Genomic DNA, 17476 nt, shown 5'->3' with positions numbered 1-17476 from the left:
TTATTTAAGGAAGAGCAAATCAGGGAAAACAGCTACGTGGTGGTCATGTACGGGTTGTTATTCCTGTGGCATTCAGAAATGTAAATTATTGCTGCCATCTATTGAACACAGGTGACTACGCATGTGTTCACTGAACCGTGCGGATTCACAGTGTTCAATACATTCTACGGGTGAAATTTCTCTTGCAGAGACTAGTGTCTCGGCAAGAGAAATTGACATGCTACGGTCTCGAAACATACGCTGCATGTAAGTCTTCGCGGGTGAGCCGCAGGCATCTGTGGACACAGACTAGGCATGGGATTTCTTGAAATCCCATCTACTATGCTGCAACATCTGTCCGCTACGGGTTTGAGGCTGCATAAGTATTTTATTATATTATTGTTTTCTTAATATTATCTTTCTGTGCTGTACTGGTCTATTTCCTACTATGGGATAAGTTATTAATCATGCACCATGTGATCTACCAGCTGGTATTTTTCCCGTTTTGATTAAAGGCTATGAACAAGCACAAAACACGTCAGTTGTGCAACCATACATATGTTTTTCTGTAGCACATACCCACACAGATGGAAGGTTTTATAGAGTGACTAATACTGACATTTCCACATTTCTACGTGACGATGGATTACCGCTATACAAATGTTTATTCCAAATATCCTCCAAAATCTCATCCTGTGGACCTGCAGGTCCATCCTGTAAGGAGTTAATTTAACATACTTACCTCTTCTGAGTGGACTCATCTGAGTCCTGGTTAGGCCTGGTGCATGTTATTATAATTTAGTGACCCTCAGTTCCATGTCGAGCCATGCCGACTTGATGGTTGAACTCTCTGTAGGAAGATTGATCTTGTGCAAGCCTCTATAGATCTACCAGGGTCTTCTCTGCTATTATCTTGTTGTATCAAGCAAATGGGTTGCTATTCTTCCTATTTGCCTTGTTCCTTCTATTCTTCCGACCATGATGTCCTTCTCCAGTGATTGCTCTCTTCATATGATGTGTACAAAGTAGGCAAGTCATAGATTCCTGATACTTCCTTCAAGTGACATGTCTGTCTTGATTTGTTACAAGATTGATTTGTTTTTCTTGCCATCCATGGTACTGATAACATCCTTTTCCAGCACCACATTTCCAAGGCGTATATTTTTCTTCTGTCTTGTTTCTTTATCATCCATAATGACACTCCACAATAAGTCCTGCATTCCACCTACATTTGTTGCTATCAATGTTGTGTCGTCTGTGTATTTAAGATTGTTGATGATTTGTCTAGCAATTTTGATTCCTTCTTTTTTGCCAAGTCCAACCTTCCTGAAAATAACTTCTGAATATGAATTGAGGAAAAATGGTGACAAGATGCAATTTTAAGTAAACAAGGCAGCACACTGTAGCGCTGAAACATGCAAATATGAAACACGAAAATTGAACTGCATTACTGCACTAGAAATATGAAAAATGAGAGCGTTTAGCGCATAAAAATGGCCAATTTTATGTGTACCTGGTAGCCCCCGTTTTTGAAATAAGATGCAATTTTGTCTGACGTCTAGCTCTACTTTGAACCATGCCTTGTTGCCATGTTTTGTTTGGACTGTTGCTTCTTGGTCGATGTAAAGGTTCCTAATGAGGCTGAACAGATGGTTCACTCATATCCTTAATGGTATTCTAAAGTTTCTGGTGATCAACCCAGTCAAAGGCTTTGCTGCAGTCGATAGATCTTGTTTGGCCTTTTCCATTACCCATCTAATCTGCTTGTTCCTGTGCTAGCTTTGTCAAAGTAAGGCTGTAGCCATCTTTGCAGGATCTTCAGTAGTAGTTTGCTGGCATGAGGTAGAAGCTCAATAGTCCAATAATTTCCACAGATGGTAGCATCTCCCTTCTTCAGAATAGAATTAACCAGCAGTCCATATCTGTTGATACGGGCATGTGATGACATCAACTATTGCTTCAGAAGACTTTATTAGTGCTCTTGGAAAATTGTCACATTCAGGCGCTTTGTTGCTTGACAGAAGATTTATCGCAGCAACAACTTCATCTTTCAAGATGTTCAGTTCATTACTATTTTCAGTCTTAGTTTCTTCCCATATCACTGAGCCGCTCTTGTAGAGGTGCTCCGTGTATTCTTTCCATCTTTCCTTGATCTGTTCGTGTTGGTGCATGAAGGAAGATTAGGAAACATTTGAGGATATCTCCAGCGCCGCTATGTGTGGAAAATGTCAATACTCAGGAATTTATTCAAACATGCTGTTTTTTTACTGAATAAAAATGCATGCTTGAATAAACTCCTGAATATAGACGTCTTCCATATACAGCGGCGTGGAAGGTATCCACAAATTCTTCCATATCTTCTATCTCATTGGTTCGACGACCCGTAGATCCAGAGCAGCTGTACAATGATTTAAAATTATTTTTAAATCATGTATCAGGTTAGCATAATCTGATTAATAATTATAATTGTATGTTGAATAAGACCCTATTTGCACTACTTTCTCCCTAGTGTTTCATGCTGGTGCATAAGGCACTCTCAATCTACATAGAGTACAGACCGAAAGTTTGGACACACCTGCTCATTTAAAGATTTTTCTGTATTTTCATGACTATGAAAATTGTAAATTCACATTTAAGGCATCAAAACTATGAATTAACAGTTTGTTCAGGTGATCGTAGTTGGGGTCAGTTGTTAGGAATTGTCAATAAAATTAAATCTCAGGAGGGTTTCATAGCAGACATGAGAGCTGCAAATACAGAGGTGCTGTGGACAGATTTTGTTGCTCAGTAGGAGCGGAGCGTCTTTTTTTTTTTTACTAATCCCATGCTCAGAGTAATGCCTAAAAATGTTTTAATTTGTGGGGATCCAGTAACAGGAATGAAAGGATGTGGGTTTTTGGAAAATATATTGACGAGCATATGAATTTGTTTGGTGGGCAATCAATTGTGGGACTTGTGAAGTAATTAAAATTTGAATAACATCAAAGGGAGTAAAATTAGTTACATCAACTTTTATACCAGGGGCTGCTAAAAAAGGGGAAATTTGAAGGGAAAGGAATTGTTGGGATACCACAGTGAAGGGGGAACTGTGGAACTTGGTCTGTTGGATCCCATGGAGGAAGAGTCGTTGTCATTGTCTGAAACTGCTCTGCTTCAGAGGCAGGGTGAACGCCCACTCCGCTGCGAACATTCTGCAGGCCATTTTTATATTGCATATGCCTGGCTAACAAAAAGCCCAAACCTAATAGAACACTACTAGACTAAACCTAATTTAACACTACTAGACCTACACCTAATGTAACACTAGTATTTTTTTTTATATACTGTATATATATATTGATTACTGTGATAGACACTATTACAGTAATAATATGTATATATACAGTACAGACCAAGAGTTTGGACACACCTTCTCATTTAAAGATTTTTCTGTATTTTCATGACTGAAAATTGTACATTCACACTGAACGCATCAAAACTATGAATTAACACATGTGGAATTATATACTTAACAAAAAAGTGTGAAACAACTGAAAATATGTCTGATATCCCAGGTTCTTCAAAGTAGCCACCTTTTGCTTTGATGACTGCTTTGCACACTCTTGGCATTCTCTTGATGAGCTTCAAGAGGTAGTCGCTGGAAATGGTTTTCACTTCACAGGTGTGCCCTGTCAGGTTTAATAAATGTGATTTCTTTCCTTATAAATGGGGTTGGGACCATCAGTTGTGTTGAGCAGAAGTCTGGTGGATACACAGCTGATAGTACTACCGAATAACAGAAGGACGTGTGCACAACAACCGAGAGGTGCTCGTGTAGGTTCCCAAATTGTAATCAAACAAAACAGAACCCAGCACTCAACTTTTGCGGTGAGGTTAAAGGTAGATTTATTCAATCCTAGTATCTACCTTTAACCTCACCGCAAAGTTGAGTGACGGGTTCTGTTCTGTTTTGTTAGTCCTACTGAACAGACTGTTAGAATTTGTATTATGGCAAGGGAAAAGCAGGTAAGTAAAGAGAAACAAGTGGCCATCATTGCTTTAAGAAATGAAGGTCAGTCAGTCCGAAAAATTGGGAAAACTTTGAAAGTGTCCCCAAGTGCAGTTTCAATAACCATCAAGTGCTACAAGGAAACTGGCTCACATGAGTAGTGCCCCAGGAAAGGAAGACCAAGAGTCACCTCTGCTTCTGAGGATAAGTTTATCCGAGTCACCAGCCTCAGAAATTGCAGGTTAATAGCAGCTCTGATTAGAGACCAGGTCAATGCCACACAGAGCTCTAGCAGCAGATACATCTCTACAACAACTGTTAAGAGGAGACTTTGTGCAGCTGACCTTCATGGTAAAATAGCTGCTAGGAAACCACTGCTAAGGACAGGCAACATGCAGAAGAGACTTGTTTGGGCTAAAGAACACAAGGAATGGATATTAGACCAGTGGATATCTGTGCTTTGGTCTGATGAGTCCAAATGTGAGATCTTTGGTTCCAACTACCGTGTCTTTGTGCGATGCAGAAAAGGTGAACGGATGGACTCTACATGCCTGGTTCCCACCGTGAAGCACGGAGGAGGTGTGATGGTGTGATGGTGTGACGGTGCTTTGCTGGTGAAACTGTTGGGGATTTATTAAAAATTGAAGGCATACTGAACTAGCATGGCTACTACAGCATCTTGCAGCGGCATGCTATTCCATCCGGTTTGCGTTTAGTTGGACCATCATTTATTTTTCAACAGGACAATGACCCCAAACACACCACCAGGCTGTGTAAGGGCTATTTGACCAAGAAGGAGAGTGATGGGGTACTACGCCAGATGACCTGGCCTCCACAGTAACCAGACAGGAACCCAATTGAGATGGTTTGGGGTGAGCTGGACCGCAGAGTGAAGGCAAAAGGGCCAACAAGTGCTAAGCATCTCTGGGAACTCCTTTAGGATTGTTGGAAGACCATTTCCGGTGACTACCTCTTGAAGGTCATCAAGAGAATGCCAAGATTGTGCAAAGCAGTCATCAAAGCAAAAGGTGGCTACTTTGAAGAACCTAGAATATAAGACATATTTTCAGTTGTTTCACAGTTTTTTGTTAAATATATAATTCCACATGTGTTAATTCATAGTTTTGATGCCTTCAGTGTGAATTTACAGTTTTCATAGTCATGAAAATACAGAAAAATCTTTAAATGAGCAGGTGTGTCCAAACTTTTTGTCTGTACTATAGCTGCCAAGTCCTTGGCCTTTATCTTGTTAGATATTATTAATTTGCTGACAATCATCTTGCTCAAGGGTTCCATACAAGATCAGGAATTAGCTCAAAATTACATGGAAGGACCTGGTCAATGACCTCAAGAGAGCTAGGACCACAGTCTCAAACATTACCGTTAGTAACACACTATGGCATGTAGAAGGTCGGCTCACTTAGTTGCTCCTCGAGGTAGACACAGGCACACGTGGGATTAAAGTCTCTGGGTGGTTTACTGCATCATAAACCAAAAACCCCAAATGGTAACAGAAAAACAACCTTTCTGTCTTTCTGTCTCAAAAGAAAATAAACAGTTCATATACAGTTCTGCCCACTACTTCTGGGACAACACATATGGCAGCTTTCACAGGAGCTTCAGTATGGAGACTTCCTTGTCTCCACACAACACAGATCGAGGTAAAAAAAATGGCTGGACATTTATTTCCCCAGCCACACCCTTGAGGTGGAGATATGGTGAGTAGGCATCCAGCCCAACTCACCTAAAAACTTGCCCATAACATGGCGGCTTAACTCTTTCAGCATAGCATGCGGAAAAGAAAATTATGGGTTTCTAGATCATGGAGATACATGAAAGATATATATCTTGGTACCGTTTTAGCCAGTAGATATAAAAATATTTAGAATTGAGAGTTATCAGTTATTGATACCTTTTATTGGCTAACTGAAAAGATGGTAACAAATTGCAATCACTCTCCCATAATGACAGTTCTGTGCTGTGTTGTGTATAAATAAGTGATTCTTCAGATGTTGTATTAGTCTATGCCTGATGAAGAAGTCTGAGTAGTCTCGAAAGCTTGCAATTTGTTACCATCTTTTCAGTTGGCCATTAAAAGGTATCAACCACTGAGGACTCTCAATTCTAAATATTTTTTTAGATCATGGAGGAAAGCAATCTCCGTGATACATATCTCCCTTCACATACAGTGCCAGTGACCCTGTCACAGCCGTCATGCATTAAAATCCTGCAGGGCACGCAAGGTCTCCCTGCCCACCCCAGCACATGTTCAGACTCGTTTTGAAGTTCACCAATTACCATCTGGATGATCCAGAGGAGGCATAGAAGAAGGTAATGTGGTCAGATGAGATCAAAAAAGGACTTTTTAGTATCAACTCCACTTGCCGTGTTTGGAGGAAGAAGAAGAGTGAGTACAATGCCAAGAACACCGTACCAACTGTGAAGCATGGTGGGGAAAACATCATACTTTAGGGGCGTCTTTCTGCCATGGGGACAGAATGACTGCACTGTATTGAATGGAGGATGGATAGGGTCATGTATTGCGAGATTTTGGCCAACAACCTCCTTTTCTCAGTAAGAGCACTGAAGATGTGTCATGGCTCAGTCTTCCAGCATGACAATCACCTGAAACACACAGCCAGAGAAACTAAGAAGTGGCTGTGTAAGAAGCATTTCAAGATCCTGGAGTGGACTAGCCTCCAGACCTGAACCCAATATAAAATCTTTGGAAGCAGCTGAAACTCAACATTGCCTAGCGACAACCCCAAAACCTGAAAGATCTGGAGAACATCTGTATGGAGGAGTGGGCCAAAATCCCTGCTGCATTGTGTGCAAACTTGGTCAAGAACTTCCGGAAAAGTCTGACCTCTGTAATTGCAAACCATGGTTTCTATATTAACCCATTACTGACCTCGAATGGAATAGTACATCCGAGGTTAGTACTCCTGCTTTGAGATGGGCTCCGGCGGTAAGCCCACCTCACAGCTGCGATGTCAGCTGTTTTCAAAAGCTGACATGTATTTACAATAGGTGCAGGCGGAATCGCAATAAGCCCGCACCTATTAACTAGTTAAATGCCACCGTCAAACTCTGACAGCAGCACTTAACAAGCGCTTCCGGCCATCGGGCCGGAAATGCTCGCACCGATGACCCCGTCACGTGATCGGGGGTCAGCGGTGCATTGGCATTACAACCACAGGTCTCCTTGAGACCTCTATGGTTGTTCATGCCAGATTGCTGTGAGCGCCCCCCTGTGATCGGCGCTCATAGCAATGCTGTAATTCAGCTACATAGGGGCGATCTGAGCATCACCTCTATGTAACAGAGCCGATCAGGCTATGCCAGCTTCTAGCCTCCCATGGAGGCTATTGAAGCATGGCAAAAGTAAATAAAAAATGTTTTTAAAAATATGAAAAAAATTAAAAATATATAAAAGTTTAAATTACCCCCTTTTTGTCCCATTCAAAATAAAATAAAAAAAATCAAACCTAAACATATTTGGTATCCCTGCGTTCAGAATTGCTCGATCTATCTCATAAAAACAAATAATTAACCTGAACGCCAGAATTACGTTGTTTTGGTCGCCGCGACATTGCTTTAAAATGCAATAACGGGCGATCACAAGAACGTATCTGCACCGAAATGGTATCATTAAAATCGTCAGCTCGGCATGCAAAAAATAAGCCCTCACCAGACCCGAGATCACGAAAAATGGAGACGCTACAGGTATCAGAAAATTGCACAATTTTTTCTTTTACTTAGCAAAGTTTGGATTTTTTTTTTACCACTTAGATAAAAAATAACCTAGACATGTTTGGTTCTATGAACTTGCAATAACCTTGAAAATCATAACGGCAGGTCAGTTTTAGCATTTAGTGAACCTAGCAAAAAAGCCAAACAAAAAACAAATGTGGGATTGCACTTTTTTTTGCAATTTCACCGCACTTGGAATTTTTTCCCCGTTTTCTAGTACAAGACTGTTGTGAATTCTGTGGCCAAGCTCCCTCCTGTGGTCGTGAGTGGTACTTCGGCTGGTTCTGTCTATGAACTTCCTTTGGTGGATGAGAGTGGTACTGCGGCTTCTGAGTTTCCTTCCTCAGGTGATGAGGTTAAGTCGTTAGGTGCTGCTCTATTTAACTCCACCTGGTGCTTTGATCCTGGCCTCCAGTCAATGTTCTAGTATTGGTCTTGCTTCCTCCTGGATCGTTCCTGTGGCCTGTCTTCCTGCATAAGCTAAGTCCTGCTTGTGTTACTTTTGTTTGCTATATTTTTCTGTCCAGCTTGCTTAATTGGTTTTTCTTGCTTGCTGGAAGCTCTGAGACGCAGATGGAGCACCTCCGTACCGTTAGTCGGTACGGAGGGTCTTTTTGCCCCTCTGCGTGGTTGTTTGTAGGTTTTTGTGTTGACCGCAAAGCTATCTTTCCTATCCTTGGTCTATTCAGTAAGTCGGGCCTCACTTTGCTAAATCTATTTCATCTCTGTGTTTGTATTTTCATCTTTACTCACAGTCATTATATGTGGGGGGCTGCCTTTTCCTTTGGGGAATTTCTCTGAGGCAAGGTAGGCTTATTTTTCTATCTTCAGGGCTAGTTAGTTTCTCAGGCTGTGCCGAGTTGCATAGGGAGCGTTAGGCGCAATCCACGGCTACCTCTAGTGTGGTGTGATAGGATTAGGGATTGCGGTCAGCAGAGTTTCCACGTCTCAGAGCTTGTCCTATGTTTTTGGGAATTGTCAGGTCACTTTGTGTGCTCTGAACTTCAAGGTCCATTGTGGTTCTGAATTACCTGTTCATAACAGTACTGGAGGCCCAAAGTACTAATGCTTCTCAATAGAGGGAAAAGAGAAGTTCTGAGACCATTTTTTTTTCTTTGCACTGTGTTCTGTCTTTCTTTTCCCCTTTACATCAGGGTGGTTCAGAACACAGGTGTGGACATGGACATTCAGGGTCTGTTCTCTTTGATGGATAATCTCGCTATAAATGTACAGAATATTCAAGATTTAGTGGTTCATAATCCTATGTTAGAACCTAAAATTCCTATTCCTGAGTTATTTTCTGGAGATAGAACTAAGTTTTTGAATTTTAAAAATAATTGTAAACTATTTCTGGCTTTGAAACCCCGCTCCTCTGGTGACCCAGTTCAACAAGTTAAGATCATTATTTCTTTATTACGTGGTGACCCTCAAGACTGGGCATTTTCCCTTGCGCCAGGAGATCCTGCATTATGTAATATTGATGCGTTTTTCCTGGCGCCCGGATTGCTGTATGATGAACCTAATTCAGTGGATCAGGCAGAGAAAAATTTGCTGGCCCTGTGTCAGGGTCAGGATGAGATAGAGATTTATTGTCAGAAGTTTAGAAAGTGGTCCGTGCTCACTCAATGGAATGAATGTGCGCTGGCAGCTATTTTCAGAAAGGGTCTCTCTGAAGCCCTTAAGGATGTCATGGTGGGATTTCCTATGCCTGCTGGTCTGAATGAGTCTATGTCTTTGGCCATTCAGATCGGTCGACGCTTGCGTGAGCGTAAATCTGTGCACCATTTGGCGGTATTATCTGAGCATAAACCTGAGCATATGCAGTGCGATAGGACTTTGGCCAGAGCTGAAAGGCAAGAACACAGATGTCAGAATGGGCTGTGTTTCTACTGTGGTGATTCCACTCATGCTATCTCCGATTGTCCTAAGCGCACTAAGCGGTTCGCTAGGTCTGCCACCATTGGTACGGTACAGTCGAAATTTCTTTTGTCCGTTACTTTGATCTGCTCTTTGTCTTCCTATTCAGTCATGGCATTTGTGGATTCAGGCGCTGCCCTGAATTTGATGGACTTGGAGTTTGCTAGGTGCTGTGGGTTTGTCTTGGAGCCCTTGCAGTGTCCTATTCCATTGAGAGGAATTGATGCTACGCCTTTGGCCAAGAATAAGCCTCAGTATTGGACCCAGCTGACCATGTGCATGGCTCCTGCGCACCAGGAGGATATTCACTTTCTGGTGTTGCATAATCTGCATGATGTGGTCGTGTTGGGGTTGCCATGGCTACAAGTCCATAACCCAGTATTAGATTGGAAATCAATGTCTGTGTCCAGCTGGGGTTGTCAGGGGGTACATGGTGATGTTCCATTTCTGTCTATTTCGTCATCCACCCCTTCTGAGGTCCCAGAGTTCTTGTCTGATTACCGGGATGTATTCGATGAGCCCAAGTCCAATGCCCTACCTCCGCATAGGGATTGTGATTGTGCTATCGATTTGATTCCTGGTAGTAAGTTTCCTAAAGGTCGACTGTTTAATTTATCTGTACCTGAGCACACCGCTATGCGGAGTTACGTGAAGGAGTCTTTGGAGAAGGGTCATATTCGCCCGTCATCGTCGCCATTGGGAGCGGGGTTCTTTTTTGTGGCCAAGAAGGATGGTTCGCTGAGACCTTGTATTGATTACCGCCTTCTTAATAAAATTACGGTCAAATTTCAGTACCCCTTGCCGCTGCTGTCTGATTTGTTTGCTTGGATTAAGGGGGCTAGTTGGTTCACCAGGATAGATCTTCGTGGTGCGTATAATCTTGTGCGTATTAAACGGGGCGATGAATGGAAAACAGCATTTAATACGCCTGAAGGCCATTTTGAATACCTGGTTATGCCATTCGGGCTTTCTAATGCTCCATCAGTGTTTCAGTCCTTTATGCATGACATCTTCCGAGAGTACCTGGATAAATTCCTGATTGTATACTTGGATGATATTTTGGTCTTCTCGGATGATTGGGAGTCTCATGTGAAGCAGGTCAGAATGGTGTTCCAGGTCCTGCGTGCTAATTCTTTGTTTGTGAAGGGGTCAAAGTGTCTCTTTGGTGTTCAGAAGGTTTCATTTTTGGGGTTCATTTTTTCTCCTTCTACTATCGAGATGGACCCTGATAAAGTTCAGGCCATTTATGATTGGACTCAGCCAACATCTCTGAAGATTCTGCAGAAGTTCCTGGGCTTTGCTAATTTTTATCGTCGCTTCATCAATAATTTTTCTAGTATTGCTAAACCGTTGACTGATTTGACCAAGAAGGGTGCTGATGTGGTCAATTGGTCTTCTGCTGCGGTGGAAGCTTTTCAGGAGTTGAAGCGTCGTTTTTCTTCTGCCCCTGTGTTGTGCCAACCAGATGTTTCGCTTCTGTTCCAGGTCGAGGTTGATGCTTCCGAAATTGGAGCAGGGGCTGTTTTGTCACAGAGAAGTTCTGATTGCTCGGTGATGAAACCATGCGCCTTCTTTTCCAGGAAATTTTTGCCTGCTGAGCGAAATTATGATGTTGGCAATCGAGAGTTGCTAGCCATGAAGTGGGCATTCGAGGAGTGGCGTCATTGGCTTGAAGGAGCTAAGCATCGCGTGGTGGTCTTGACTGATCATAAAATCTTGACTTATCTCGAGTCTGCCAACGGTTGAATCCTAGACAGGCTCGTTGGTCGCTGTTTTTCTCCCGTTTTGACTTTGTGGTTTCGTACCTTCCGGGTTCTAAAAATGTGAAGGCGGATGTTAGGAGTCGAGTTTCCTCTGCTGCACAGGGGGAATCTCGATCCGTCTCCGCTGCGGTCTCCCATTCTCCTCCAGCCGCAGTGGAGTCTGCTCAGCAGGGACGTCGCTCCCAGTGTCTTGCTCGCTCTCACTCTGTACAGAGAGTTACTGCTGCTTCTTCAGCTCCTGCCATTAAAGTCAGTGCTGGTCAGCGGCGAGCGGACTTCCCTGGGACTAAGTCCTTGTTTGCGCACACTGAGCATGCCCAGAGCAAGATCTCCCGTTGGAGATCGAGGATCATGTGCTCTGGCTCTGCAGCGCATTCCATTGGTCCTCTTGGCAGGCCCTGGAAGGGCAAAGTTTCTGTGGCCACTTCCTGTCCTGCAATTATATAAACTGCGCATGACCGCACGGCCATGCGCTAGTGTACATTTGAATACGTGTGTTTGTTGTGAGTGCAAGTCGTTCATTAAATACCCCTACCCTATTGTATGACTGTTCGCGTATGGAGTAAGGCTGCTATCTAGCGCCCGACAAATCACTCAACGTGTCACACACATATCAGCGTCTATTGCTGTGACCGCCAGTGCGGCGCCACGCGCCAGTAGTGCGCTTCCTGACCCACGTCTGGGTGCTTAGTGGTGCCTGCCAGCACGGCACAGTTCGCACTTCGGTGCTCTAATTATAAGATTTGCCTAACACACCCTGTTGCGGTGTTGTGTCAGCAAGTGGTCTAATCGGACTTCAATCCTAGTTGGGATTAAGTTCGCTGACTGCTTGCTCGCCTTCTATGTGCGGTACCGCGATCCTGTGACGCAACAGGATCGCTTCCTTCACGTTGGGTGAAGTTTAACCCACGCGAGTATACTTATGAGTACCGCCATATAGTCCGTCATTACTCAGCAGCAGGTTCCATCTCTGCACGGTGGACCCCGGGCTACGAACGCACCGTACACTATCAGTCTTATTATTTGGTGCATTCCGCTAGCCCTAACAGCGGATGCCCTGTCTAGGAGTTTTGTGCCCGATTCTCCGGGTTTGCCTGAGCCGGCGGGTATTCTCAAAGAGGGGGTAATTTTGTCTGTCATCTCCCCTGATTTGCGGCGGGTGCTGCAAAAATTTCAGGCTAATAAACCTGACCGTTGCCCAGCGGAGAAACTGTTTGTCCCGGATAGGTGGACGAATAAAGTTATCTCTGAGGTTCATTGTTCGGTGTTGGCTGGTCATCCTGGAATCTTTGGTACCAGAGATTTGGTGGCTAGATCCTTTTGGTGGCCGTCTCTGTCACGGGATGTGCGTTCTTTTGTGCAGTCCTGTGGGATTTGTGCTCGGGCTAAGCCCTGCTGTTCTCGTGCCAGTGGGTTGCTTTTGCCCTTACCAGTCCCGAAGAGGCCTTGGACACATATCTCTATGGATTTTATTTCGGATCTCCCCGTCTCTCAAAGAATGTCGGTCATTTGGGTGGTTTGTGATCGCTTCTCTAAGATGGTCCATTTGGTGCCCTTGTCTAAGTTGCCTTCCTCCTCTGATTTGGTGCCATTGTTTTTCCAGCATGTGGTTCGTTTACATGGCATTCCAGAGAACATCGTTTCTGACAGAGGTTCCCAGTTTGTTTCGAGGTTTTGGCGAGCCTTTTGTGCTAGGATGGGCATTGATTTGTCTTTTTCCTCGGCTTTCCATCCTCAGACAATTGGCCAGACTGAACAAACCAATCAGACCTTGGAAACATATCTGAGATGTTTTGTTTCTGCTGATCAGGATGATTGGGTGTCCTTTTTGCCTTTGGCTGAGTTCGCCCTTAATAATCGGGCCAGCTCGGCTACTTTGGTTTCGCCGTTTTTCTGCAATTCTGGGTTCCACCCTCGTTTCTCTTCAGGGCAGGTTGAGTCTTCGGACTGTCCTGGTGTGGATACTGTGGTGGATAGGTTGCAGCAGATTTGGACTCATGTAGTGGACAATTTGACTTTGTCCCAGGAGAAGGCTCAACGTTTCGCTAACTGCAGGCGCTGTGTGGGTCCCCGACTTCGTGTTGGGGATTTGGTTTGGTTGTCATCTCGTTATATTCCTATGAAGGTTTCCTCTCCTAAATTTAAGCCTCGTTTTATTGGTCCATATAGGATTTCTGAGGTTCTTAATCCTGTGTCTTTTCGTTTGACTCTTCCAGCTTCTTTTTCCATCCATAACGTGTTCCATAGGTCATTGTTGCGGAGATACGTGGCACCTGTGGTTCCATCTATTGATCCTCCTGCTCCGGTTTTGGTTGAAGGGGAATTGGAGTATATAGTGGAGAAGATTTTGGATTCTCGTGTTTCGAGACGGAAACTCCAGTATCTGGTTAAGTGGAAAGGTTATGGTCAGGAGGATAATTCCTGGGTCTTTGCCTCTGATGTCTATGCTGCCGATCTGGTTCGTGCCTTTCATGTGGCTCATCCTGGTCGGCCTGGGGGCTCTGGTGAGGGTTCGGTGACCCCTCCTCAAGGGGGGGGTACTGTTATGAATTCTGTGGCCAAGCTCCCTCCTGTGGTCGTGAGTGGTACTTCGGCTGGTTCTGTCTATGAGCTTCCTTTGGTGGATGAGAGTGGTACTGCGGCTTCTGAGTTTCCTTCCTCAGGTGATGAGGTTAAGTCGTTAGGTGCTGCTCTATTTTACTCCACCTGGTGCTTTGATCCTGGCCTCCAGTCAATGTTCTAGTATTGGTCTTGCTTCCTCCTGGATCGTTCCTGTGGCCTGTCTTCCTGCATAAGCTAAGTCCTGCTTGTGTTACTTTTGTTTGCTATATTTTTCTGTCCAGCTTGCTTAATTGGTTTTTCTTGCTTGCTGGAAGCTCTGAGACGCAGAGGGAGCACCTCCGTACCGTTAGTCGGTACGGAGGGTCTTTTTGCCCCTCTGCGTGGTTGTTTGTAGGTTTTTGTGTTCTGAAACAAGAAAAGAGCTGACGCACTCTAATACCACATACTGATATGAAGAATGGGGGTGCGAACCAAGGTGGCTGAAATAGCATAGAAACAAAGAGAAAAAAGAGGCCACCAAAACATATTCGCACACCACCAATAATACATATCAAAAAGGAACAACTTTATTGGAAGTATAATTAAAAACAGTTAAAATCAGTACAAACAACAGCTGCCTCCACCCACATATAAAGCCTGAACAATGCTGCAAATACTGCAGAAATGGCGCCAAAGTGATAGAGAATAGTTATACACAATATATATATATTAGGAATACAATACACAAGATCAAAGCCTGCTACTGGGCAAGGGTACATCCACAAATAGGGAGCATCAGAATATGATAGACATAATAGATAAATGGTCCTTCATAACCCTATTTGACCAGGAAGTAGGCACATATAAGGGTCAAAACATAATAAAGTTGAAGCCGCCCATGCCACCTCTACATAGAGGCGAAAGCCCAGAGCACTACCATAAGGAAAAATATCCCAGACAAGGCAGAGTGTAGCCCAGACACCCAATAGTCACCTGAAATAGAGAGGGTTAAAACGGCAACCAAACAATGTCACAGGCCCGGGAGGCAGCTGAGCCCAACGCGTATCGCGGCAGAAAAGAGCCGCTTCGTCAGGGGAAATGCTTACCTCCATAAGTGCACTCCTTTTATAGTTAACTGCAGTTGTCCCCAGACGCCGGCGTGTGCAACGCCGCAGACCGGAAACCAGAAGACCGGAAATGACACATACAAGCGCAGGGCAGTACGCAGCTGCGCAGTCGACCTAGCATGCATGAAGTAGGCAGACGTCTCTGCCCACATGGATCGAATGCTCACGCGCCGGCACGAAAGCCAGCGGTCCACATCAGAACCAAAGAGGAAAATGCGCACGCCCCGGTAAGGTGGCCAGCGGTCCGCATTTTAACCTCTTCAGGGAAGATGACGCCCGTACAAGGGAAAGGGGCTGTTGAGGTTGTAGTAAAAGGACACATTGATGTTATATCGCAAAATAGAGCAGCAGACCAACTGACCCAACTAAAGCACACAAACCCTTTAAATACTAAAAAAACTCAAAAATACAAACATACTGATACCACATAGAATATTAACAAAAAAATAATAAAATACAATAACCAACAAATACAAAACATGCAGTGAAAATAGGGCTGGCTATCCCAAAATAGGGATTTAGTCGCTGATACGATCAATATCTTGTCAGCTCTTGTCATGTCCGGTATTATTGATGGAGGATCCACTGAATCATGAAAGCATAGATCCAATACCTCATCTTCCAGTAATATATAATCCAGTATCCAGACCCCTTACTGGAAACATGAAGCAACTCCAATGCACAAAACTGCCACAACATGCCCCCCAGGAAAAACAGTTTAACCCAAGAAGCCCGTAAATAGCAAGTCCTCATTGATCCCCTGAGGTGCTGTAGAATGGAGAGAATAAATCCACCGTGACTCAGTCTGTAACAGTCTTTTGTGTAGGGAACCACCTCTGCCCGAGCTCCTGATATGTTCCAAACCAATTATCTTGATGTTAGCACAGCTGCCTCCATGTTGTAGAAGAAAGTGAGAGGCAACCGTGCTGAGCGTCTTGCCCTTCCGTTTGTCCACTGCTGCCGTGTTGATGGTAGAAAGATGACTTTGAATCCTGCGTCGTAGTTCTTGTGAAGTCTGGCCTACATAGATGCAAGGACATGGACAGATCAAGGCATAGACAACATTGGTCGTTTTGCAGTTTATGTAAGCCTTCAATTTATGTTGTGTTTGATCAACAGGGTCGCAAAAGACATCGCGTGTAGGATGCATAAACTGGCAAATGCTGCAATCACCGCATGGAAAGGACCCCCTAATGATAACCCCGCGATTCAATCTCTGTGTAGGCCTCCTATAGTGGCTCTGCGTGAGTATATCCTTAAAATTTGGTGCCCTCCTGGCCGTAATTAATGGCCGAGTGCTGATGATTTGAGATGTTTGTGTATCAGAAGTCAGAATCCTCCAATGTTTATTGAGAATCCTACTCACCTCAGACCAATGGGTATGATAGCCCGTAATGAATCGTACAAGGCCATCAGGTTTCCTTTTCCTGGCAACCAATAAAGAATCCTGCGACTGTTGATTAGCCCTCTGGAATGCACGAGAAATACATTTTTTGGGATAATTCCTGGTTTTAAACCTGCTCGTAAGATCCTGAGCCTCTCTCCTAAAGTCCACATCCCGAGTACAATTACGCCTGGCTCTAAGAAATTGGCCAGTCGGCACTCCATCCCTCGTGTGCCTGGGGTGAAAACTCCGATAATCCAAAAGCCCATTAGCCGCTGTAGGCTTACGGTAAAGGCATGTTGAAAGTGTGCCGTCCTGACACCCAATCTCCAAATCCAGAAAGTTAACTGAAACGGAAGAGAATTGATAGGTCAAAAAAACATTGATAAAATTGTTGTTAAGAAGGTCCATAAATTGACACAGTTCCTCCGATGGACCTGACCAAATGAAAAAAACGTCATCAATGAAGCGTGACCACTGCCGCACCCTCTTCCTAAAGTAATCAGAAGCAAAAACAATAGTAGCTTCCCACCACCCTAAAAAAAGATTTGCAAACGAGGGGGCACATCGCGCCCCCATCGCCACACCAGATGTCTGTAAATAATATATCCTGTCAAATAAGAAAAAATTATGCCTTAACGCAAAATCAAGTAAATCAGTAATGAAAGAATCATGTAATCTATCGGAATTTACCTGTAGGTCCAGAAAGAATAGAACCGCTTTCATGCCGTCATCATGATCAATATTAGAATATAACGCCTCAACGTCGCATGTGACCAGGAGGTCCCCCGGATTCAGCCGAACCCCTTTATGCATGCTAATGAAGTGGGAGGAATCCCTGATATATGAAGGGAGTGTAGTGACCAAAGGCTGTAGAAAGAAATCTATGTAAGAACATGCCTTTTCACATAAACTCCCAATGCTGGAAACTATTGGGCGACCAGGAGGCTTACTCGTGCATTTATGAACTTTGGGTAGCATATAAAAAGTCGGCGTAATAGGTTGGTCTACCCAAATAAAATTC

At 43.9% G+C, this 17476-nt stretch overlaps 1 protein-coding gene and 1 long non-coding RNA gene across 2 annotated transcripts in view; both read right to left on the bottom strand.

Moving 5' to 3' along the window:
* LOC138664128 (oocyte zinc finger protein XlCOF6-like) overlaps positions 1-17476 on the bottom strand; it is a 130250-nt gene that overhangs the window by 69872 nt on the left and 42902 nt on the right. The window lies entirely within an intron of this gene.
* Positions 14450-17282, bottom strand: LOC138664129 (uncharacterized). The gene is made up of 3 exons (XR_011318298.1): positions 17146-17282; positions 16435-16799; positions 14450-16088 (listed from the first exon to the last, which is right to left on the bottom strand). It is a non-coding gene; the product is annotated as an uncharacterized lncRNA (long non-coding RNA).

The sequence above is a fragment of the Ranitomeya imitator genome, chromosome 2 (assembly GCF_032444005.1).
Source record: "Ranitomeya imitator isolate aRanImi1 chromosome 2, aRanImi1.pri, whole genome shotgun sequence".
In the NCBI taxonomy this organism is placed as follows: domain Eukaryota; kingdom Metazoa; phylum Chordata; class Amphibia; order Anura; family Dendrobatidae; genus Ranitomeya; species Ranitomeya imitator.
Note: the sequence above shows the minus strand (reverse complement) of the source record. Positions and strands in the feature narration are given on the sequence as shown.